Source organism: Heloderma suspectum, chromosome 2 (assembly GCF_057233095.1).
Source record: "Heloderma suspectum isolate Gila_16-S chromosome 2, 16-S_ref, whole genome shotgun sequence".
In the NCBI taxonomy this organism is placed as follows: Eukaryota; Metazoa; Chordata; class Lepidosauria; order Squamata; family Helodermatidae; genus Heloderma; species Heloderma suspectum.
In genome coordinates, this window is record NC_139459.1 from 190,683,965 (window position 1) to 190,710,900 (window position 26,936).

A 26,936-nucleotide genomic window follows, 5' to 3' on the forward strand; every position below is an offset into this window, starting at 1 on the left:
GAGGGGTGGAATGAGCAGCCCTTTTATTGCTAACTGAGCAGAAGCCAATTTCGCTCTCCATTATTCCATTGGGATCTAGGAGTACAGCCATAATGACAATGTTAATAGGAAAGTATGGCCTTTAACACAAAAACTGCCTACCAGAGATTGGGAGCTTCTATGTACAGTATTCACACCCAACCTGGTGTCCTCCAATTGTTTTGAACTCCAGCTCCAAGCAATCCTGACCACTGGCCATGCTGGCTGGGGCTGATGGGAGTTGAAGTCCAAAATATCTAGAGGTCACCAGGTTGGGGAAGGCTGATATACAGGAATGTCTCAGGAATGGCAATCGCATGTCCACATGTGATCACCTGGGGACCATTTCTGTCATCACTTAACTTCTCATGGATAGGTGGACAACTAGGTTGGAGCTGGGGTGTTGCTGCTGGCAATCAGAAATAGGAGTGTTTCCAGAACTGACTGACCCTCTGTGCGTATGTGTGTGTGTGTTTCCCTTTTTATCTGACTACTTTCCTGCTTGATGATGAGCTTGTTGAGACGTATTTTACACTGGAGGAGCCCCCTCCAACTTTCATCCCCCCACCAGGACTCATCCCCCCACCGGTACTCATCCCCCCACCAAAGCCTCATGCACTTCCAGAACTATAACAGCAGTAATCCAACCGCTCACACCATAATTGCCAGCACCTCCACTGCCCATTCCAAGACTAAGGCTGCCTCCACCGCTGCCGCCTCCGCCACCGCCCAGGCCGAATCCTCTGCTGCTCACTCGACCTCCATCACCACCTCCAAGGCCAAAACTGCTTCTGCCTATGGTAGAAGAGCTACTGACTACCGCTGCAAGAAAAAAGCATGTTTATTATTTAAATATGTTCCAGGCCAATCTCCATCCTATTGCCACTACTTACAAAACATTGAAATGTTGCACATTTGTTTAAAGAGCTCTCTTGAGTTAGATTTAAGATCCAACTCATTCAGCACCCTGTCTAAGAGTCAAAACAACTCTCTTGCTAATGTATTTCCTACTTTTTGTTGTTTTAATGTGCTTTTAAAAAGCATATTCCTCCATTTTTCCTCACCTGCCTTTTTGTCAACTTCCATTCCTTTTGCCAGAGTTTGTGCTGCTTTTTGTCCTCCTCTCTGGGAAAGATCTGCACTGTTCAAAAGAAGTCTTCTCACAGTTAATGGCTTCCTTGACTCTGCTTGTTACCTATGACTTATTTGCACCTATCCTGAGCTGCTATTAAGGTGCAATCCTATGCACATTTATACAGAAAGAAGTCCTACAACTCCTAGCATCCTTCCAGTCAGCCATGCTGGCTGGGGCACACTGGGAATTGTAGGACTTTTTTCTGTCTAAATGCATATAGGACTGTGCCCTACGTAGTAGTAAATAAGCAGCAAGCATCTTGAAAAGATTTCACTTTCCTTATTCTACGTTTCTGTTTTGTTCTAAATAATCCCTCCCCACCCTCTCTCTTTTAAAAAAAAATAAGTTTCATCTTATGAAACCAAATGTTAACTGTGTTGGATTTTCTGGGCAACTGTCCATTTACTTATATATTGGATTTGATATTACTATGGTCACTGTTCCCAAGCACTATGACAACACATATCTTTCACCAGGTCCTCTTGGGTACCATTCAGCATTAAACCAAGTTGCCTCTGCTCTAGTTGCCTCTATTACCTGTACGACAGTGTCATTTATTCTATCTAGAAAAGTGGTCTCTGTTGAAACCTGGATCTACTTTTATCCCATCAATTTGAGGTAAGTTGAACATAACAACATACTCTCCCCCCAGATTTGCTGCTCTCCAATTTGTTTTTACATCACAAGATCGCCACCAGTGTTTTGGTCGGGGGAGGGCAATATTATGCACCCAGTACTAAATTACTGGGGGGAGGGGCTGCTATTTCCACTCACAGCGATTCTACAGATACATTTGTTCCTCTCAACTTTTCTCATTCATGATTTGACATATTTCCACTTGCTTGATAGATCAGCACTACTGTCAATATGCCCCTCGCAGTCTTTCTCATAGATTTTATATTCAGGGAGGAAAGCTGTCTCAGTGATTCTCAGTTTTTCAACTGGTCTACTCTCAGTATTCTCATGTAAGGCCTCCTGGTGTGACTTTCCCTCAAGAATGCCTCAAGCATGCAAGTGATACGGGAGAAACGGGCAAAGAAGCCTCCAAAGCCCCAATGGCATCAATTCAGCAGGGAGCCAGAAGCCTTGAGAAGTTGGCAGCATGCATATGATGAAGAAGACGTTAGCTAATTGGCCAAGTTGCTCCTGATTCCATGATAGCCACAGCTTATCAAAGAGCCAGGAACCTAAGGACGCACATGTCATGATAAGCTGTTGCCCTAGCCTATACCTGCTGAGCTCCCAGCATTCCCCAGCCAGCTATGCTGGCTGGAGGACAGTAGGAGTTGTAGGACTTTTTTCCATCTAAACACGCATAGGATTGTGCCTTTAATGACTAGGGCCAAACACAAGGATTCTGACAAGTCATCCAAGAGCACTAATCCATGCTAATTTTTAAAAAATCTTTTCCTTTTTTGCTAACCCTAACATAATTTCAAAGCTCTGGTAAGTCTACTCCTGTGGCCTCCTTAAATTCGTTTGTCCTTATACGGTTCTGTGACCTATTTCGGTCAGCTTTTTTCAGGAAGGGGACCAATGGAACTAGAAAGAAGGATAACATATAAAGGTCCTCTGAGAAAGCAAGAGTAAAGATGAGTGAGTGAGCAAATGAATGATAATGGTTTTGGAGGAGATGATGCATGAGGAACAGTTTATAGACTTCTAACAGAAGCACATGATAGCAATTTCAAAGGTTTTCCAGAACAAGGGGAGAAAGAGGTGTTTACCAGGGGTAGCCAAAGGGAAGACAAGAGGCAGTTAAGTAGCCTAATCCCATTCATGTTTATTCAGAAATAAGTCCCACTTAATTCAGTGGGATTTCTTCCCATTCATAGGATTGCAGCCGAAGTTTAAATTACAGCAGAGCGGTATCATGCTAGGTCAAAGGAAGCTGTAGGAGCACCTGGACAACAGAACAAGGCTGGAGAGGGACAACAGTTTTTAAGAGAGTTCGGGGTGTTATTATAGGAGTAGTATTGCCTGGCATGTTTCTCACTCACCTGCGCGCGCGCGCACACACACACACACACACACTTTTTGTCCCACTGCTTTCTCAACTCAAACAGGTTTGGCATGTTTTGAAACATTACAAAAACCTTCAAAACCCGTTTTAGAGAGGCAAAAGTGGGTTGAGCACACACACACACACACACCATAGGCAGAGATGTTTCTTTCAAACAGTTTTCAACTGTCTGAAGAGAAGAGTCTCCATCTTCAGTCCAGGTTGTCCACATGGAAGCTAGGGGATTTTATTTGCTGAAAGTTCTTAACAGGATCCCAGACAAAGCATTCAAGAATGGTTTAAATAGGGATGTCAGAGAATTCCACGACAGATCTCGGTGAGGCTGAATGCCAGTGCATTCGGCCTCCAGAAATCCTGCCCGGCCGGCTGTGGTAGAAACAAAGAGAGAAAAGGGGTTGCCCCACTCACGTTTGGCTCTGGCCCCCTGCCCACCCCTGGCTTCAGCCCCACACACTGCTGATATGTAGCCCCTGACAAATTACCCCTGCGTGAATGCAGCTCTTGACAGAAAAATTGTTCACCAACCCTGCTCTGTGGAAAACAATATAACATCACAGGCATTCACAGTTTAGCAATATCATGGAAATACTTACACACACTCACAGGTGTAGTGACCTCTCCAGACATCCTATAAAAGAGAGAGAAGGAACACTGCAGGTAAGTCAGGTAATCAAAGCTAATTTATGAACAAAAAAAAAATGAAGGCCCATCACACAGCACAATCCTATCAGACAGGGTGATTGAGGAGGTCTGGGGAAGACCCGAGTAGGGCTGCCAAGTAAAAACCAAGGAAGCCTGTCTGCCACTTTAAGTCCTCAAGAGGGTGACATGAAGGAAGGACGGCCCCCTGGTACGTAACAAGCTAGGTAGAAGAGGGGATTTTTGGCAGGTGAAGCTGAGATAAGCTGCACTGCCGAAAAAGCCATCTTCCTCCTCTACAAACCGCCCCAACACAAAGACTGTTTGACCAGCACAAGATTGCAACCTGCAACATTATACCAGCAATGCAATGAAGCCAGTAACCCTGATGTCCAGGCAGCCTAGAATATCTGGGGTACTAAATGCCCCCAAGAGGTGACATCTGCAGCCTCTAGGCTGCCCAGCTTTTGAGCCAACTCTGACTCTGAGCCTTGAAGAGCTTTCTTTATCTACAGACTTTATCTACTCCCTGCTGTATAGAGCTCCACCTATTGAGACCTGTATAGCAAGCTGATGTTAGAAGCACAGGAGTATGCCAGGATAAATTATCCTAGTCAGTTGTGTCGACAGTAAATGCCCCTTCCCGACTGTTCCTATTATACTTCACCATATTCTTCTTTTATGGTGGATAAAACAGAGTTTTCCTTTATTTGTTTTTAAATAGAAATTTCAGATGTGTGAGTTCACTGCAATGACCAGCACCACACACTTACACCTTTTTCACCAACCCGGCGTCCTCCAGATACGTTTGGACTACAACTCCCATCACTCCTGGCCAGCAGGGCTATGGGCTGCTCTGAGTGGGGATGATGGGAGTTGTAGTCCAACGTGTTTGGAGGGTGCCGATTTGGGGGAAGCTGGCACAATACATTCTGTGAGTGGAGAGTCATCTTTTCATTCAGAATATACTTTAGAGCCACTAAATTAGATACAGGAACAGGAAGTACAGCTCTGTGGCAAAACTAAGACAGTTGGCCCAAGACATTTTGGTGCCTGAGGCAGAGCAGGGAATGGCGCACGTGCGCACGCACGCACACACCCCACAAGCCAAGGTACTCAAGGGTGATCAAGCCGCCTTTCGGCACCTAAGACAGAAAATGGCGAAAGTGCCTTTCTTCCTCCCTGGCAGTAAATACAGAGTGAGCTAATAGATTTGTCCGCCAATGTGGTAAACTTGGGTGATGGCGTGATTACATCTCACAGTTATCATCACTTTCCTGACATGTTCATGTTTGAGATATTATTCTGGTGTTTGGGGGTATATTCTTATGCTTAAATACAATCAAGGGTGGAAATCCCTCAGATATGGTCTAAGTAAAGTTGCCAGTTTACAACAGCAAAGAAAACCGGAGACTATGCAGTCATGGCTGCTCCTGCCTCAGTTTTTATTTAAATTCCGTGGTCTTCATCACTTGATCCACATTGTTGATTTGACTTCTGTATGTGAATATTATGCCTCTGTATGTATTTTATCTTTTTGAAGCTACATTGGGTTACACAATGCAGAAAGGAAAGCAGTGGAAAAAACCAGATGAATGGCATGATGTCGCCGGGGTCCTAGTGCCAGCCTACTCCATCTGGTGCCCTTGAGTTGGCCATGCTGGCTGGGGATGCTGGGAGTTGCAGTCCAATACATCTGGAGAGCTCCAGGTGAGGGAAGGCTGCTCTAGTCACTCATTATCCCTGCTTCTAGGCATTCTGCAAACCCCAGGGACACTGGTTCCAGAGGGTGCCTGCCAAATGCAGCCTAACTATTTCTCATACAGCTGGGGCGGAGGAGGATGCATAGTTTCACTCCTGAGACAGACCACACAATATGGTTGCGATCACTGTGTGGCTTAGCCATGAACCCAGCCAAAAACACGTTGTACCAACTGGCTGTTGCAATGATGGGGGTGTAACCACCTTCACGGCCCATCGCGCTGTCTGTGCTAGTTGCACAATCTGTCTTCAGGGGCTATGTAGCACATTCCGCTAAGCAACCTCTGCCATGGTGCAATCATCACAGAGCTCCCTCAGGTGTGCACATCTACACCATAGCCACACTCTTTTAATTCTCTGCCGTGCAGCATTTTTGACGGGCAAGTCAAGGCTGTTCCTCCTTTCCCTTTAGGCTGATCCAGGTTGTAACAGGAGCCATCCTGGACGCTGTTTCTATTTAACACCAGAGGTAAGCCTAAAGCACATGAACAAATGATAATAAAGATGTGTGTGCCTCTGAGCATGCACAGAGTACCCATTTTCCACTTCTGATTAACTACCAGCAGCTCTTTCATCCATGTGATTAGGAATAAGGGATATAGGATATAGTTAGATCAAGGGGACTAATGCAGCCCTGAGCAATACAATTTCCCATTTAACTGGCCTGAGAGTTCCTGTTAAAAGCACCGAAACAGGCAGTAGGGTATACCTGTCAGCACTCACAATGAGGTGGCATATAGCAGTGCGCAGTTACAATGTATGCATACAGGTATACTTTATTGACCATCTTGGTTTATGGCCTCCAGAAACAAATGCTGCGTATGGTCATCAGAAAATGGCAGCTAGGACTGGCAACCGCCCCAAGCATCATGAAGAAATCCAGCCTGGTGCTCCAAGCAGCATCAGGCCACTGGGTCCTGTCCAGCTGCCATATACTTTCCCACAATGCCCCAGAGCAGCATTATATCAGAGGGATTGTGGGAAATTAAAGTGACAGCTAGATGTAGCAACCTGTTGCTGCTCAAAGTGTGGATGCTCACTGCAAGTTAAAACTACCAGAGGCCCCCAATTCAGAGATGGGGCTCACCAGAGCACCTACGCCCCAAAAAACCTGAGGATACACCTGAGAACAGCTGACTCCATATATCAAAGCACAGCTAACAGAAGACACTAAGGGCAAAACCAGGTGTTACTGTGACTGGAGCTCCCAACACCCTTTTTTCAAAAAGTAGCCACATGGGGGCCTGGTTCAGCTCGGGGCACTTGTGGTGACGCAGGGGGTTAAATGGTGCCTGTATGCTTTTCCTTCTGAGGCTCATAGCAGCTTTGGCGGCAGGGGGGTTGCATTAAGATCAGGGAATCAGTGTGGAGGCAAAAGGTTTCATTTTGTTTATTACATCTCTACACTGCCCAATAGCCAAAGCTCTCTGGGCAGTAAAACCCTCTCCCCCTGCTTTATGACCTTGATTAAATTGGTGGGGTGGAGGGGACTCCAGCTGCTTTCTGGGGGTGGGGAGATGTCAAGAACTCCAATCACAGAACTCCCACATCACATCTGCTTTGGCCCCAAGCTGGCCTAATTTAATGCTGCCTGCTAGGGCCTTGCCCAGAGTTCTTGGCTGTCCCTCCAAGGTCACAGGAGTTATGCAGCCACTCCCTGTGCCACCCACTTGTCCTTCCGCTGGTTCTCTTGCCCACCGTCTTCCACCACTTGATGTGTGGTAAAGTAAAGCTCCCGTGGGTTACAACAGCTTGGGACAGAGGCTGGGTGGCGTCACAGCTGGAGGAATGAGATGGGCCACAGCCCTCCAAATGTGTTGGATTGCAATGCACGTCATCCCCAACTAGCGTAATGACACAGGCTGGGGATGATGAGTGTTGTAGTTCAAAACATCTGGAGGGTGCCCGGTTGGGGAAGGCTGAGCTATTATATCAATAGCAGCTCACTAAAGCAGGTGTACTTGAAAGCAAATATCTCAATGAACTCAGAGGGAGATACATTCAACTTCTTAAACACGTTTAGGACTGGGTTGCAAATTAATGAAATTTCAAGAAATATACATGGCAGAAATAGAGAACTAGACTTAAATTCCCTGTGCTAGAATGCAGCCCCAGGGTTCTATTTGTTTTCATTTATTAAATATGAAGCCATCATAAAAGAAAGAATGTCCCCGTGCATGTGCAGACTCAGAGCGCTTTGTGCCATTGGATCATCACAACCAGCTTTATATCTGGGGTTAGAGATAAGGACTTATTTGTGCCCAGGTCCACTGAAGTCAGTGACACAATTCCTATTATGAATAATGCCTAAGTAGTATTATGTGGTAAATGTAACAAATGCAATCAGATAGAAATCAACTGGTAAACATGGAGTTACTTCTATGCATATAAAATATTTGTGCATATTTTATTTATTTGCATTTTTTAAAAACCACCCTGTGCTATAAACCTTTCAGCTAATATGAATGCAAATAGAAGATGTGTGGAAACATCAAATTCTATACACACATGCATGCAAACTCACTTATGATGTATAACAGTGTGCAATACTCCTTAAATATGCACATAGATATTGGCTATTCTGACTCTAAAGATACCTATTAAACATTGAGACATCTCTACATGATCAAATAATATACCAATTTACATAATACCATAATTCTGTAAATGCTCACATGAATAAATATAGTAAAAAGCAAACACAATGGACAACATCATCTGAACGATCCTCTTGCACAATCCCAAACTGGGCAGATTGTGCCTCATATACAGCCAATGTATATACTGCCTGTCACCTACCAGTTAGAATCCCCCTCTTTTGGCTGAGGTACCATGGCAGCATAGAATGTTCATGAGTATTTTGCATGGTACGGTGGGGCATAGGGCAAATATCATTCTCTGTTGTATTTAGAGAGACTGCACATTGCTGCGCGAGGTGAAATATCAGTTTGGCTACAAAAGAAATTATTTAGGTTTTGAGCTGGAAGCAGGGTGACTAGGTGCAAAGGAGGACAGAGCAAATTTTGGTGGTGCAGGGGTGAGAAAAATTTAACCTGCTAAAGTAACCCCTGCTACACAACTATTAAAGGTACTGGAATCCTCTCCTGGGTCTGTATCTGGTTACCCTAGACAAGAAAGATTGATTGTTACTGGTGTGAAAGGAAATGGAAGGTCAGAGAGAGCAAATGAGGGAGAGAAGACACCTCAACATCTAGGGGAGCTAAGAAGCAGAGGACCCAGAGGCAGGATGACTGATGGAAGACAGCATGCTAAGAAAGATGGACCCAAAAGAGCAATGGGTGGAAGAAGCAAAGACCTGAGCGGATGTGGGGGAGAGGAAATATATCAACTTGCTAAGGGGAGGAGGCAAAGGGGAGGGAGGGAGGCCACAGACATGGGAGCTTGTCTGTGTTTTAGGCTGGGAAAGAATGGATAAGCAGGAGAGTTCAGGAGGCTACAATCAGGGAGCTAAGGCAACAGCCAAGACTAAGGAGGCCGTGGGTGGTGAGCTTCATTTCACATATTGATGTGAATCAACTAACCAGACGAATCTCTTGCTGAAGATCTTTGACAGTTATAGTAAAAGCATAATAGATAATATCATCCAAGACACAGGATAAAACACAGTTGGTATCACGTATAGATCTGAGTATGAATACACACATACCAAGTATGCAGGGCTTGCCAACAGAAAACTAAATGTGCCTATTTCACTCAAATGCATAGTGCATGATATGAAACAAGAACATCACAAGATGGCACCCACCTGCATTCCTCGCCTTCTAGCAGAGTATGTAGCAATCTCAATATCCAGGGCTAATTTGGCATTCATCAGATCCTGATAATCCCGCAGTAGGCGCGCCATCTCATCCTTGGCACGTTGTAAGGCACACTGCAATTCAGTGAGTTTCACTCTGGCATCATTCAGGGCCAACTCCCCTCGCTTTTCAGCATCAGCAGTAGCTGCCTGGAGACCAGCAATCTGTGGCAGGTTTTAGAAAAGTCATATCTTCAGGAGCTCCCTGATTTCACAAGTGTTTATTTTACATAGGTCATCATGTGTAATATTACATATAGATTGTTCAAGCATCCACTAGCCAAGCATCAGCACTTCCACACATCTGCTAGAGAAGGTGGATCAAGGTGACTACAATTACCCCATGATTGCATTAATAAATAAATAATAAATAAATTGTCGTACATTGGCTCTCATTTTGATGTCAGGTTGGAAGGTGGTAGCTACTGGTGTTTTGTAGGCCTCAGTGTTGCACCATTTACTGTTCAAGTATCTTCCTCAGTTATGACTTGGGTGCAGGACAGAGTAGGCAGTGCATTTATGAAATTGATGAATGGATGACACAAACTTTATAGGAATTACAAATGCTTCAGAGGACAAGCTAAATTCTAGAAGATTGTATTGATCTGCCCAGCAATCTAAACTAACTAGAATTCAGCAAAGTATTGCTCATAGCCAAGTAGCAATGGTAAGAACAGACCACGGAACAACGCACTGGTTTAAGATTGGGAAAGGAGTACGGCAGGGTTGTATACTCTCACCCTACCTATTCAACCTGTACGCAGAACACATCATGCGACGTGCTGGGCTTGATGAAGCCAAGGCTGGAGTTAAAATCACTGGAAGAAACATTAACAATCTCCGATATGCAGATGATCCCACTTTGATGGCTGAAAGCAAGGAGGAGCTGAGGAACCTCATGATGAAGGTGAAAGAAGACAGTGCAAAAGCTGGGTTGCAGTCAAGATTATGGCAACCAGCTTGATTGATAACTGGCAAATAGAGGGAGAAAACGTGGAGGCAGTGACAGACTTTTGTCTTTCTAGGTGCAAAGATTACTGCAGACGCTGACTGCAGCCAGGAAATCAGAAGATGTTTACTTCTTGGGAGGAGAGCAATGACAAATCTTGATAAAATAGTTAAGAGCAGAGACATCACACTGACAACAAAGGTCCTCATAGTTAAAGCAATGGTATTCCCCATAGTAACCTATGGCTGCGAGAGCTGGACCATAAGGAAGGATGAGTGAAGGAAGATAGATGCTTTTGAACTGTGGTGCTGGAGGAAAATGCTGAGAGTGCCTTGGACTGCAAGAAGATCAAACCAGTCCATACTCCAGGAAATAAAGCCAGACTGCTCACTTGAGGGAATGATATTAAAGGCAAAACTGAAGTACTTTGGCCACATAATGAGAAGACAGGACACCCTGGAGAAGATGCTGATGCTAGGGAAAGTGGAAGGCAAAAGGAAGAGGGGCCGACCAAGGGCAAGATGGATGGATGATATTCTGGAGGTGACGGACACAACCTTGGGGGACCTGGGGGTGGCGACAGCTGACAGGAAGCTCTGATGTGGACTGGTCCATGAAGTCGCGAAGAGTCGGAAGCGACTGACCGAATAAACAACAATTGCTCATAGACAACTCTTCTGCAAATTTTGATATTTTTGCTCCCTCACTAAAATTAGGCATATATATGTTTTTTTTTAAATTTAAACACACACTACCGTGCTCTTCCTCTTAGGGATGTACGAAAGTCACTTACCTTATTACGAAATTGATTCGAGGTGGGGGGGAGGTGCTCCGTCCCTCCCCCCCAAACTTCTGGCCAGGGGGGGAGGCGCTCCGTCCCTCCCCCCAAAATTCTGGCCGGGGGGGAGGCTCTCCGTCCCTCCCCCCCCTGAATCCTGGCCGGCCGGGTCCACAAATGGCGGCGGCCGTAGCCGCCGCCGTTTGCGTCCCTGCAGTCAGCCGTGATAGGCTATGTAAATGTTTACGTAGCCTATCACGGCTGATTTAAAAGAAAAAACAACAACGCGCGTACGCAAATGGCGGCGCCCATGGGCACCGCCATTTGCATTCCTTATTTTGACATATCTTAGTCTATGTAAACATTTATGTAGACTAAGATAGTGAAAATAAGGGGAACGCAAATAACGTAGATGCGTAGACGCTACGCTATTTGCGTTCCCCTTATTTTCGCCGTCTTAGTCTATGTAAATGTCTACGTAGACTAAGACGTGTCAAAATAAGGAATGCAAATGGCGGCGCCCATGGGCGCCGCCATTTGCATACGCGCGTTGTTGTTGTTTTCCTTTTAAATCAGCCGTGATAGGCTACGTAAACATTTACGTAGCCTATCACGGTATTTTTTTAAAATCTAGCCGTGATAGGCTACGTAAATCTTTATGTAGCCTATCACGTTTGTTTGTTTGTTTGTTTGTTTTCCTGGAAATGGCGGCAGCAGCAGCCGGTCAGAAGACCAGCCGCCGCCGCCGCCGAACCGCCACCGCAGCCGCTGCCTCCAGGAAGATTCGCCCAAGATAAGTCCCATCCCGGGGGGGGGGGGGCAGACCATTTCGCCACCGATTTCGGGGGGCCGAATGCGCTGGCATTCAGCCTCCCCGAGATTCGTGGCAAAATTCTCTGACATCCCTACTTACTCTGAGGAAGAGGGTCTGCCAACTGTGGTTCCCAGGTGGTTTTTTCCAATCAGGAATTTTACAAAGCCAGAACTATTCCTTCTCAGCAGTAGAACGGAATCATGTGTCTGACTTTAAATTAAAATATTTAAAATCAACTCCAGTTTGATGTGTACATTGTCTCAATATTGATTGATTGATTGATTGATTTGATTTGATTTGATTTGTGCCCCACCTTTCTGCCAAGAAAAATGGCACTCAAGGTTGCTGTCTGGAGCGACTTCGCTTTTGCCAGAGCTTGATTCAAATTCTTCCCTGAATATATGTACCATAATTTTGCCCCATAGTTTGTGGAAAACAATCCAGTGTAGTAGCTGTACTCTCAAGGTGCTGCTCTCTTGGGCTGCCCCATGCAAATACCACTTCCAGCCCCAAATAGACAGCTTACTCAGAAAAAATAGGTACAGCATCCTTGATTGTGCATTATCCTAATTTCTTGTCAAAGTAAATCTATAGCAGTACACCAGACAATAGCAAAATGTGCCATACTAAGAAAGGATCTCATCAAATACAATACATGATCATAATTAGAGGCCATTCAAAGAGAGTTTAAAAAAAAAGTTGCACTGGGCATGCTCAAGCACTGGGTATGCCCAAATCAGCGATTTGCATCCCAGTCTGCAAGGGGAAGGCACAAATCCTACATCAAAACTTAGTAACCACTGTGCCTTTGGAGAAATTGAGGCAAAATGTTTTTGATTTGAATATGCAACAGGATGTTAGTTCGTAAATGGACAAGCATGCAAATACAATGCCTCCGATCTTTGTGTTGCAATGTCTCGACAAAAAGAGTAGGAAGAGTCAGAACGGACAATGCAGAAGTCCATGCCCAGAATCCCTGCCCAATGTACGATTGGGCCAAAGGAGACATGATGTAATAGACCCATGATCAGCCATCTCAATGTTTTTTTCTTTGGTTAAAAGGGGGTGCAGTGGGCATGCATTGAATCAGGGTTTCAACGTCAAATCAGAAGGAGGTTAACCTTTTCTCCCTACACTATTTCCCATTGTAGGCCCAAATTTTCATTGCTATTAGCAATGAAAAGGAAAAGCAGTACCTGTATACTGTCTTACTTTCTTTCCTGTTCTGCAGCTTATGAACTTGGAGGCAGAACAAAATGGAATAAACAAGCACAAAAACGTAGACAGGCCACAGATGGAGTCATCGCTAGAGTAAAATGGTCCCCACCTGTTTCTTCACATGATCAATTTCTGCTTTCAGTCTCTGGATGATGCAGTTCAACTCAGCAATCTCACTCCGGGTGTTTTTCAGGTCATCACCATGACCAACGGCTGTACTCTGAAGTTCCTGAAACTGCAACACAGAAGCAGCACGTGCCTTAGTCTATGAAACAGTGCCAGCCATAGGATTTGGGGAAGGGGATCTTGGGCAAGGTGAACTCAGTGGAAGAGGCACAAAGAGAAACCTCCCACACTATCTTGGAGCTCCTTGGATACTCCATGCAAAGCACTTCTCTTGGGGTCATGAGCCCTTTGCCTTTACTGAAGCCTGACCTCACTAACCTCTGGAACCAAACCTGGTTTCAGAACAGGAGCTGGGGGCCAACTTGGGCTAAGATCATATTGAAATGAAGCATGTTTGTTTCAGAAGCTGTGCTTTGCATGTCGAGCCAATGAGGTTGCAAGGAGGGTTTATTTTTCATGAGAAGGTTCAACATGAATTGAAATTTCACACTCAAAATTGGGGTTTTAGGATTCCTGGCCACAGTACTTCTTAGCAGGCCCCCCTTCATAGACCCCTGCCCTTCATACCCTCTCTTGCTGCCACTCAGCCTTCCCTCCCAATTGGCCTGAGCGCCGCCAGTTCGTTCTTTCCTTGGCTCTCATAGAGTGAGATGGGCACCTGCCATGGTTTGTTCTCACTGGCATGATCTGGCCAAGTTCTGTTTCTCTCCCCAACTGAGTATAGCCAGGAAAGGAACATGAATCCTCTAGCAGCATGCCTGGGCCTCAGGAATCTTTCAGTGCTCCCTAGCTGTTCAAAGGGTGGTGCTGGTTACAGCCCAATATAAGGGGATCTGTGGCGTGTGACATATGCTGCGCATCCAGGTTCAATCCAGTTAAAGGATTTCTGGGAGCAATACTGAGAAAGACCCGTGCACCTAGAGATACTTGGAGGCAGCACCTTTCTCAAGGGAGGCGAAGTCTCTCAGTTGTCTCATGACATTTATAGGAACACAGGAAGCTGCCTTATACTGCGTCGGACCATTATTCCATCTAGCCCAGTATTGTCTACAGTGACTGGCAGTGATTCTCCATGTTTTCAGGCAGGATTTTTTTCCCTACTTTATGTAGAGATGACAGGGATCAGACTTGAGACATAAGAACTTAAGAACAAAGAAGAGCCCTGCTGGATCAGACCAAGGGTCCATCTAGTCCAGCATTCTGTTTACAAAGTGGCCAACCAGCAGTTGACCAGGAGACCACAAACAGGACACGAGTGCAAGAGCACCCTCCCACCCATGTTCCCCAGCAACTGGTGTACATAAGGTTACTGCTTATGCATGCAGAGCACGTGCTCTACCAGTGAGCTACAGCCCCTCCTGAACATTCACTTTGGAATGAGAAGATTAGCTCAGCCTGTTGCCACTTCCTTCTGGCTTCCCTACTGACTGAAAAGAATGTAGGAGCTAGGCATGGATCACAGGCTTATCCTTACTCTTCAAGTAGCAGTGGGAAAGCTACACGGTGTCTCACCTTGCTTTGGTACCAAGCTTCTGTTCTGCCTCATCCCGACTCCTGCAAGCAATGGCCTCATACTGTGCTTTCACTTCAGCAATGATGCTGTTAAGGTCTAGATCTCTGTTGTTCTCCATTTGTAAGATAACACTGGTGTCACTTATACATTGACGGATCTGTAACAGTTCCTTTGTGGGAAAACAAGATCCTATTATCCATCCCACCCATCCATCAACACACTCATATTACAGGGAATTAAAGTATCACAAACTTAATAATTAAGAAGTGATTGAATGAGAGCCGCCTCCCATGATATGACCACCACAGGGCAGCCACCTTGAACTGTCTCTTCATGGCAGCTGCTCCTCAAGGAAAATAGTTTTGTGTGTGCCAGCTCAGGATGCAGATCATGCCCTTGCTATGTGGTTCATCTCCATGCTGCCACCAAACATTCCTGACATTGGATTGTGGTAGTGACATGGAGATGAACCACACAATGGGGGCCAACTCAAAAGGTGACCTGGGAGTGTGGGACTCATGAATAGCTTGCTACTAGAGACAGTGTAGAATTTTGGAGTGAGGAAAATGGATTCAGTGACAGATCCTCATGTCTACTTGGAAGATTCTCCAGAGAACTGTAGAAGAGGCTTAGCAGAATTCAGCACTAGATTTGGTGCATTCTGGGAAGTCTCCCACTATTTTAGATTCCCTCCCTGTTCCTGCATGGAGTCTTCCTGTGCCTGGCACAAGAGGCCTCAGCTCATGTGCAAGAGCAATGACTCTTGCACTGATGTGGGTCAATAATTTCACTGGTGTCTGTTCTTGCATTTGTTTGGAAGCCCTATATGACAATTCTGGAATCTGATATGGAATCTGGAATATATTCTAGAAGTCTGACAGATTCCAGATGACAATAAAGTTGTTCATTGAAGGGAAATCCAGTCCTTTGGTGGCCCCAGTGATGGACTTGGGTCAACTGGCATAGGGCTGAACCTCAGTAAAGTTCCCAAAACTTGGGAACTAAACTGAGTTTTGTTGTGCAAAATGGCGGCAGATGGTGGCAGCAGGAGTCCCCGCTGCCAGCCACCATGACTTTGTGCAAAAACACCATCTCTGGGTCCTGGAAGGAGAGGGGACTGGCACTTCCATCTTGTCCTCCATTTTGCACACAGCGGGGTTGCTATGTGTGCAAGTCTTTCATGTTTCCTTCCTACCCCAGGAGGGAGAATGAAGGGCTTGCACACAGCAACCCTGCTGTGTGCAAAATGGGAGAAGAGAAGGGAGTGCTGCTTGTCCTCCTCGTGTCTTCCCTTCCTAGCTACTACGTTGGCGGCAGCACTGGTGGGATTGGAGGAGGAGAGGGGCTTTCCTCTCATCCTCCTCCTCCTCCTGTCCCACCAGTCCTGCCATGGTAGCTGGGATGGGAAGAGGAGAAGGAGGCAGTGCAGCAGCAGCAGAGGGACAGGAGGAGGAGGACAAGAGGAAGCCCCTCTCATCCTCCTCATCTCCAGCCAGTGCTGCTGCCACTGCAGTAGCTAGGATGGGAGGAGGAGAAGGGGGCACTGCTCCCCTCTCCTCCTCCCATCCTGTGACCATGGCAGCAGCAGCACAACAGCAAGGGCAGGAGGATGCCCGAGAGGGGCTCCCCACTCACTCCTGCCCTCTCCATTGCACTGCTGGAAAACTGGCCCCACTTGGCAAGGGCCAACTCAAGCCAGCTGGTGGATGATCCGGTCAGAGTCTGGGGGCCGACCTGGTGAAAGCTTGCTGAGCCCCACCCCCCAAATCAGTTCCTCTGATATCCCTAGATGACAAACAAAACAGACAGATCCCACCAATGAAATGCTGGGGCCACGTTTCACTATTCTAGCTTCAGGCTGACTCCATGTGGTAGACATATTATAAAGAATAAATCATGGAGATGGGCGAATCTGTCCATTTTGGTTTCTCATGATTTTTCCAATCCTTAGTTTGTTCGGTCCTGTTTCTACATCAGTTTGCGACTTTAAAAAAAGGTTTCTAAAATATCTGCACAAAGATTTGTATGCATTTTCATGCACATTTCTCCTAATACACACATCTTCGTATGCATTTTCCCTAATATGTGCATTTTTTGCAAGCAGTTTCCTTTTATATAATGCTTTCCCTAATATATGCATTTCTGTACTTTTGTTGTTGTTGTTCAGGGAATTGCATTGCAAAATTCTGAGAAGTGCAAATACTGAAGGGTTACTGTATTCCAGTTCTCATAGTGATTTGGGAGTGGGAATTTTATATGATCATGCGAATGGAATGAAATTCTCCCTCATATGTACTCACAGTGCAATCCTATGTACACTTACCTGGGAGTAATCTCAATTGAACACAGTATGACGGACTTTCAAGTAACCATGCATAGGATAGCAGTATCAGTCACAAATTCATTCAAAGTAGAGCTCTATTAACACAATCTGATCCAGAGTAGAGCTTATACTGTAGTGTGCAAAGGGAACTCCTCATCACTTCTAAACTATATGTGCATCCCTTTAAATTCATCAGAAGTGGGCAACTTGCAGCCCTCCAGATGTTTTGGCTGAGAAGTCCCATCAGCCCTAACCAGGATAGCTAGTGGTGAGGGATGATGGGAGATGTAGGCCAAAACATCTGGAGAGCCATGGGTTGCCCACTTCTGATATGTATAGTAGTTTCCCCAGCACTGAAAAGAACATGGGTATACACCTTGTGCATGTTGGATTCCTACCCTTAAGGGACTGCCTGACAGGAGCAACTGAATCTGCTTCTTTTCTGCCTCCCTTGCTCCCCATTTCTGAAAGCTAACACCAGTTTGAACCAATTTAGAGGTTACTGACTCTAAACACATCTAATGTTTAAAAAAAAAAAATCAGCTTTCATCATCTTGATCAATGAAGACAGCTCGCTCATAACACCAACAATTCATTCCCAGTTTTGTACACAGGGAAAAAATGATCAAGTTTTAGCTCCCCGGAAGACTAGGGATGGGTGAATAAGCAATATTCAAACTTTACAAAATTCTCCAAACATCATATAGCCACTCATCTCATGCCTGATTTATGTTTGTTTTCACGTTTGCTGCTCGTTTTTGTGAGGATAGGGAAATTGCACAAAATGAACAGTGATCTCACATGAATGTTGAGCAAAAATCTCCAATTTGCGCAAATTTCCAAAGTTGCACAAATTTCCCTCACAGACTAAAGTAGGGGTGATTTAGAAATTTGAGCAACTTTGGAAATTTGCACAAATGGAATGGGGAAAGTTGCACAAATCAAACATGAGCACATGTCTGATAATTTGAAAAGATTTTCAATGGACACGTTCCCGTGCTCACACAAATGTTTGGGGTTGCGAACAGAGCAAGCTTGCATGTTCTTCAAGCAGAAACAAAATTGTCGTACATCCCTACAGTGGGGAATCCCTACGACTGGGGAAGGCAATGGCAAACCACCCCGCTATAGTCTGCCATGAAAACGCCAGCGAAAGCAGCGTCCCTCTAGGGGTCAGTAATGACCCGGTGCTTGCACAGGAGGAACCTTTCCTTTTTTTTCCTTTCCCTACAGTGGAGCCATTAAGTATTATTGCACCCCAGAATCTGAATGTCATTTTGAGGGGAGGCCTGTGTTTTAATATGAGCCATCTCATCGCTGCAAAAACAAAAGTAATGTGATTTCCAGCCCTGAGCTTACAGTCCATCAGATTCCAGCCTGTGACGATCTCTTCATTACTCCCTTCACAGTTTCTATGGGTCGAGAAAGTAAGGATGCAATGTAGCACTTTTTTTCTGTCTACACATGCATAAGATTACACCCTTAATTACTTACATCTTCATACAGGATTCTCAGGAAGTTGATCTCATCTATCAGCACATCAGCATTTCCTTGCAGCTCTACGTTGTGCATGAAGGAAGCATCAACATCCTGAAAGAAGACAATAAATTCACACATTACATTAAACAGAAGAACAGACCAGGGGTTCATAGGCAGCTTTCTTATGGCAGGTTAGACTGTTGGTCTATATAGCCCACTATTGACTACTCTGACTGGTAGCAGCTTTCCAGGCAGACAGAGATCTTTCACATCACCTCCCACCTTAGCCATTACTATTATATTGTTGGTGGTGCTGTTGTTAATATATTTATTACTACTACTACTACTACTACCACTACTACTATTAAAAATGCAGTGGATTGAGCCCTTCTACGTGAGGCAATGCATGTGCTTTACCACTGAACTAGGGATGTCCGTCATTTGAAAATCTGTCCCTTTTTGAGCCCAGTGGATTCCCACTGCCTGCTCAGCTCAGCTTGCATTCAGGAGCTGAGCCATGGGCTTTTCCCAAAATCCAGAAACTTTTTGCATTTTTTTTTCACGTTAACAGAAAATTGTGCAAATAGTTACCACAATTTGCATAATTCGTGCAAATTGTGGCTCTAATTTGCTTAATTTACACAGATTCTGGCTGGGATTTGCACAAATTATGCTAATTGCAGCCACAATTTGCACAACTTTTTATTGACGTAAAAAAAAGGGAAGATCCATGAGCCAAAGTCTAGCTGTTGAAAGCTCAGTGAACTCCACCCCCCAGATGGGTTCCTCTGACATCCCTACACTGAACTATGGTTCCTCCTAGTTCAGCATCCTTTTTCCAGCTCTGGAAACTCCTAACTGGGGCATGAAAGTAATGAACGTCCCTTGTTGTTTGTCCCCAGGATGTGGGGCTCATAGGTAAGCTCCCCCTCTGTATGGAGCTTCCAATCAGCTGTTATGCAGCAAGTGTACAGTTCTAAATGTTCACCATACTTCACATATATTACTTCACTAACCTCTACAACAAACTTGTGCTGTAGGTCAGTATTATTATCTTCTCATTGCTGATGAGGGGTGGTGAAGGCTGAGAGAGAGAGCAGCCTGCCTCGGGTGCCCTCATGAGTTCTTGACAGAGGCAAAATTTGAACCAAGGGGCTCCTGATTCATAGCCAAGTCCTTTTACAAGGCACTCCTCCACAGGTCTACTCATCAGTAAATCCCATTGAGATCAGTGAGGCTTGCTTCCAGGTAAGCGAGTGTAGGGTTGCAGCTTCAATGACTATGCTGCATCCCTAAAGATCATGGATAAGATTTTCCTTCCACTGATGTCAGGTGTAGGTTATCTTTTTTGGTGACTGTTTGGTGGCATTTCATGTTTAGATGTCTGAACAACAGCAGAGTTAGCCTTTGCCACACCAGTGGGAAGGCCAATAGGCAAGTATTTTGAGAATAATCAGATGAACGGGCATCTGGATCCTATTTCTTGTTCCAACACACCCTCTAAGACAGCCTTCCCCAACCTTGTGCCCTCTAGATGTTTTGGACCACAACTCCCAGAATTCTTGACCATTGATCATGCTAGTTGGTACAGATGAGAAAAGAAGTCCAAGACATATGGAGGGCACCAGGTCGATGTGGGCTGCTCTAAGAGCTAGAACAAATGGATATTGTTGCTTGAAGCTGAAATGCTGTCCTGCTTATTAAACTTAAATAATTAAAGGATTTCCTCACTTAACAATTAAAACATTTTTTTAATTGTCACCTTCTTGATACCGGCGAAGTCATTTTCAGCAGCAGTGTGTGTTTGCTGATTTCATCTTCATAGCTGTTATGGGAAGAGAAAAGAGATACACTTGGATTTTAGCACTTCTTCAGATTACAAGCAAGACTGAGTAGAGGAACAATGGCAAGAAGAAATAGTTCCTTCCTGTGGTGTTTACCACTCACAATTTCAATTAGCCACAACATTAAGGGAGCGCCATTCAAGAGCCTATGAGACCCTTGCAAATAAGTCCACCGAAGGAAAAAAATACCTGTTCATCTGTCCACACATATCAATGTAAATCATTTGTTTGGTTTGGCACCCCAAAAGGCAAGAAGAAAAAACTCTCAGCCAATTTACAGAAAAATCTGAACCAGGTCAATTCTGATACAGATGAGTACGTGAGTGGCTATTTACAAGCCTGGATCCCACTCCTCAATGCATTTATGCGGAAGTAAGTTCTACTGAAATCACTGGGAGTAAATTCCATATCACATGTTTAGGATCAAGGTCAAAGTAAAGGAAAACAGACCTAGTCTGTAATCTATGTCCTCTTTGGCAAGATACATTGGAGCCATTCAGAACTCCACACAGTTACTTATTACATAGGAGTTGGTGGGATTTAAGCAGCCTTTCTGTGTGCTGGCTTGCAGCCTTTGTCTGATCATTGCCGAGCATGGCAAATTGTTACCAGTGCTAAGTAACCATTTTTAGCTTGGTTATGACATGCACACCTGTGATGTGCATATAATATGCTCATGCAACATGAATGCATTTGTAGTATATGGCATTACTTTCTAAATATAGAAAGCCCTGTCTTTGAGATGCACTGCCACGCAGTTCTCACAGCATCAGGTGTGTGCATCCACCCTCCTAATTTAATTTGCAACACACTGGCTGAAATTCTGCTAATGATCTCCTGAGGTGAAATGAGATGAGATGAGATGGCAAAGCCATCACATTTGGTAGGCATGTAGGCAGCATGTGCATATGTGGCATGCATGAGAGGGAGCACATGCAGTCTTATTGCACAAATCATCCAGGTTCATGATTAATGACTACCCCATGTGTGGAGTTTTTAAAAACCTGCCTCAGGTTCCTCAATCCCAGCCACAGAACTTCCCTATATTCTCAAGCATGCTTTTAAATAGAAGGCGCATATACGGCATTAATTGCTGCTGTGAAATTTTATGGCTCTTGTTTTGGGAGTCAAGATGCACTTTTATGATCCTGTAAATACTTTCTTTAAATGCCCACATTTCTTTAACAGGCAACATCTCCAGCATAAACCGCAAGCTGGAATCCATGCCAACATAAGCAAGGTGGCTCTGCTGTGTACCAAGCAGCTAGAGAGCAACCTTTAGTTCAATGCTGGATCTACACATGGCAGGAGAATGAGGTGGTAGAATGATCTGCGCTACTTTAGATTAGAGATGGCGGAGAATTCTGCCACGGACTCCAATGAAGCTGGATTCTTTAGACACCACCAGAGTCCGTGGCGGAATGGAACACTTACCTCCGCCTCCCCGCGGAATCCTCTTCAGCCGGATCCTCTGGCTCCGGATTGCCAGCGATACAGCCATCATGCCGTATTGCTAGCTGAAGGGGACTGCCTTCAGATGCAATTGGTGTCCAGGATGCCATTTGCGGCCGTAAAGGTCTAGTTTGAGGTAAATGCAGCCATAAATGGCTGCTTATACTAAGACCTTTACGGCCACAAATGGCGTCCTGGACACCATTTGTGTCCCTGCTTTTCATTCACGCGATAGGCTATGCAAATATTTGCTTAGCCTATCATGTAAAACAGGCACGCAAATGGCATCCTGGATGCCATTTGTGGCCATAAAGGTCTTAGTTTAAGCTAAATTCAGCCATTTACAGCTGCATTTACCTCAAACTAAGACCTTTACGGCCGCAAGTGGTGCCCTGGATGCCATTTGTGTCCACAGTCAGTCAATACCCCTCAGCCAGCGATACGGCATGGCAGCCATATCACTGGTGCTTCAGAGCCGGCCGGCAACTCCGCGGAATCGCCACAGAGCAGAGCCGGCCACAGAGGATTCCAGGGAGAGGAACAGATCGCCTCCCCCCACAGGCAGATTCCCCACAGACCAGGAGGCAGGGAATCTGCCCATCCCTACTTTAGATAGCAGGTGAGAACTGGATTTTGGAATGGTCCTTGTCCCCTTCATTTAAAACAAAAATTTAGAACCTCCTTGCAAGTAGGGATGTATGAATCCCTTACCTCATTCCAGGTGGCAGCGTCTGCTGGGGGGGATGTGATCCATCCCTCCCGCCGGAATCCTGCCCGGCTGGCTCTGCTCCGCAGCAAGTCTGCGGAGCCACCATCTGGGCCCATTTGCAGCCAGACAGCCATCCACTGCCGGGCTGCTGTGGCCGTCATTTGTGTCCCTACATTAGGCCATGATAGGCTATGTATATATTTAAGTAGCCTATCATGGAAAGAGCAGGGATGCAAATGGCGGCCACTACGCCACTTGTGTCCCTGCCTTAGCCATGATAGGCTATGTAAATATTTACGTAGCCGATCACGGCCACAGGCAGGGACGCAAATGGCTGCTGCTACAGCAGCGGATGGAGGCAATGTCCCGGAGCAGCCACTGCCGCCAGGTAGGGTCTGTCCCGGGGGGATTTCAGGGGGTGGCGGGCGGGTGTAGTCCATTCTGCCATGGACTCCGGGGGCTGGATTCTAAAGAATCTGGCCTCACTGGAGTCTGTGGCGGATTTCTCTGCCATCCCTACTTACAAGTGGAAAACAAGCACATCAGGCAGAAGGCTGAGCATGAACCTTTTATTTTTTCCCCTGATGTGCTAATTTTCTATTCCCAAGGAACTTTGTTCTGGTTTTACTAGGGGAAGCATTAAAACAATAGTTATTCCACATACACACCCACAGACATAGCACCCGCAGTCTGAAATGGTACAGTTCACACTATGCCCTTAAGATGCTACCCCCTTTTTCTGCTGCATGTGTTCAATGCCAGCTCCAAGTTTTTGAGAGACTCCTCACTGGGCCCCCTCCCTCAGTGAGTCTACCTTCTCACCGCTACTGTCGCCAGCTGCTATTGCTCCTCACCAGCTTCCTCGTCATTGGTACCACATACTTGCTTGACACGCAGAGAGCCAGTGAGCAAGGAGGCCGTGGCATCTGCTGCTCCCCCTCCTCACCACCTCCATTGTCTGGGCCAGAGCAAGAGGCAGGAGAATAAGCAAGCTGCAATGGTGAAGAGGAAGAGCAGGTGCAGGGGGCTTTTGTCAGTGGGCCCCTGCTGGAGTGTGGGCCCACAGAAGGTGCCCAACCATGCCTACCCTTGACTTCAGCCCTGTACGTGTTGATCAAGATGCTGTGTTTTCCCCAAGTAGGCCCCTGGGGCTCACTTACTTCTTTCTAGAATCTTCCACAAGATCCTGCACATTTCTTAGCTCTCCGTCCATTCTTCTCGTTCACTCAGCAGACTATCCAAGTGCTTCCTGAGGTCATTGATGTAAGACTCAAACAGTCTATCAAGGTTGACCTTTGTTGTCATGCTGCCATGTTGCTGCAAGAGGTCCCATTTGGTTTCCAGAATCTTATTCTGCTACTCCAGAAACCATACCTAAAACCCTTCAAGAGACGCACGGTATGTAGAGTTATATCCTCAAGAGCACAACAGAACCAGAATCTGCTCCTTGTTACACAACACCCAATGAGCACTAGCTGCACTGAGCCATTGGTTCATACTCACAGTAGCATTGCTGCAAACAGGGAATCTTTTTTGCAATCTGAATCTTCCTTAGATCAACCATAGCAGAAAATGACATGTATTAGAATTAGCCATTGTGGGCATATTGACCCAAGAGCTATCACTCAAACGTCACTGCAGAACCTGTTGTAACGGATTCAGAATGAAGGTACAAATATTTACAGGAAGGAAATGCACCCAGAACTGATTAAATTGAAAAGCAGGTGTACCTCTTCTTGTGCCTTTATTAGCAGTTTAAGGGGGTGGGGGTGCTTTGTTTTTTGGCAGGATTGATATTGTCATCTGCTAAAGTCTCTTATCCAGGTCCACACTACGGTGGCTGGTTGGAAAAAAAACTAGCATCCCTAGCTACATCAGATGAAAGTATTACAAACATCACTGGAGTGTGTACTACAAATGTTATGCATACAGATGGAACCCCTGTGCTTTGGGGAGGGGGGTACTCCTAGTCTACTGATCTGGAGATTAAATAGCAGCAGCACAACCTAAGAGAACTCAGCCAGAGCGTACTACAGGAGTGGGTAGAAGGCAGAACTCCAGATGTCTGGGACTTCAACTCCAAGATGCTCCTGCCAGCATGGCCAGTAATCAGGAATGCTGGGAGCTGAAGTCTAAAACATCTCGAAATCTACCTCCTGTCCACCCTGGTGTGCTAGGCTTGACTCTATATCATAGCTATGCTCAAAGACCATCCTGCTTCTTTTCAGGAGTGGCACACACCCCTACCTCTTGTGGCATCCATCTTGCATGTTGACCACTCATTATTCATAAAGTCTATGGATAGGAACATAAATTTTCTAGCATATATGCGCGACTTAGGCATGCAGCCATATCCTAAAACTTGCTAAATGACGCTAGGAATGAGCCACAGAAACTGTTAAACTGAGGCAAGCAACAGCTATGATGATAGGTAAGTTTATACTGTGAATTTAAGCTGGCTTAATAGTCATTCTCTCTGCCCATGGAACTCTGAGAATTGCAGTCCTCTGAAAGTGGATAGGGATGTCAAACAAACAAACTTCAATTCCAAACATTCCTTGAAGGAAGTGATGGAGTTAGAAGCTAAAAGCTTCATTAGGAAGAAGGACATCTGATCTTGCTTTCATCCAGAATGCTCCTTGGATATCCTGTTTATTAATTCTTCTTCTGCAAGCTCTTCCACAAAATGGCACAGCTCTTCAAGATTTTTTACCCAAAGAAATATTGATCTAATTGGCTCACCTTGTCAATGAATGATGCAAACTTGTTGTTGAGGGTCTTGATCTGCTCCCTTTCCTGCACACGTACTTTTTGGATCTCTGGGTCAATCTCTAGGTGAAGTGGTGACAGGAGGTTGGAGTTGACAGTCACTTGCTGGATACCTCCAGGAGGAACAATGGGGCCCATTCTTCCACCACCCAAACCACCTACTCCTAATGCAAAACCAGGGCCCCCAACTCCATATCCTCCCCCTCCATATCCCCCAGCTCCAAATCCTCCACTGCCAAATCCACCTCCACCACAGCCATAACCACTACCCATTCCACCACTCCAGAAGCTTCCTCCACCGCCACCACCAACACCAATGGAGATTCTCTTACTACCCCCTAGGCTGTAGAGGCTTCTGCTAAAGCCACCACCTAACCCTACATTTCCTCTCCTACTTTGAGATAAAGAAACTGAACTGAAACTGCCTTTTGTCCCACCAGGAATGACAACAGTAGAAGAACTGTAGCCACGGGAAGTCCTGACCCCACCACCAGACCTGGAACTGAATTGCCCACTCATTGTGTCTGATTCAAAGAGTACAGGAGAAAGTTTAGCAAAGGTTATGGTAAAGAGAGAAACAGAGAGAAGGACACCAGACCCCTCTCTGAGGTGGAAATTTGGTCTCCCTTCTCTATATATACATATATGTGTGAAGATGGGGTTAGCTGGAATTAGGCAATTAATTAAGAAGAAGGCTGGGTTATGTCTGGCAGCAACAAAATCCTTGTTAACATCCTTAAGTGTATCCTTTGAAGTGAAGCAAGACACAAAAATTGCTTGGCTTGCAGGCTTTAATGACCCAAAAACTACTACACTAACAAATTTATTTTCTCACCACCTCGTCCACACTTCAACCAAAGATGATGAACAAAGATAATGAACCCTCTCAACAAGGGTTTTTATAAAAAACAAACAAAAATCATTTTCTTTAATTGTGGATGACTGTTCTTCAATACCTTACTTCAAAGCTCCATGTAAGAGATCCCCTCCTCCCTGCACCTTTCATTGCCTTGAAATCCACAGAGGCTCCAAGATATGATAAATTATGGGTGTCCCCTGAGGTAATTTTGGTTCAGTTCTCTTTTTTGCTCTCTCTTCAAGGTAGCTATGGGAACAGCATCCATCTTTTTCTTGTCTTGTCTTTTCTTTTTTGGCATATGAACGGTACATTTCTTAGCCCTAGGCCACCCTCAGCAGCTGCCTTGAACAAGAATATTTACTGCTTCTACTACTGTAGTTGGCAAGGACTGTCTACCTTCAGACATGTATTTCTTTCTTCTGCTTAAGAAGAACAGCAGAAGTCAAAGGAAGGCCTAATGATGTTATAAGTAGGGTGGCCACTTATAGATTGCCACAAAAGAGGAAACACATCACCAAACAAGAGGTTATAGGTGGACACTCATTTGCATAAAATCTGCATGTGCTATGTTATATGTGTTGATGCTAATTTAGAAAGAAGTAGTGTCATTTAAAAAGAAGTAAATACATCTCACCCTAGTGGGGAAGACTGTGACCAGATGGCCTCTGTACCTGCTCAGTCTGCAGTCCAGGTGCTAAATTCTGAGGGGT

General features: G+C 45.3%; 1 pseudogene; it reads right to left on the bottom strand.

The window, feature by feature from the left end:
- Window positions 1-500: 500 nt before the first annotated feature.
- On the bottom strand, window positions 501-25,886 carry LOC146353635 (keratin, type II cytoskeletal 6C-like; annotated as a pseudogene).
- Between the last annotated feature and the right edge of the window lie 1,050 nt (window positions 25,887-26,936).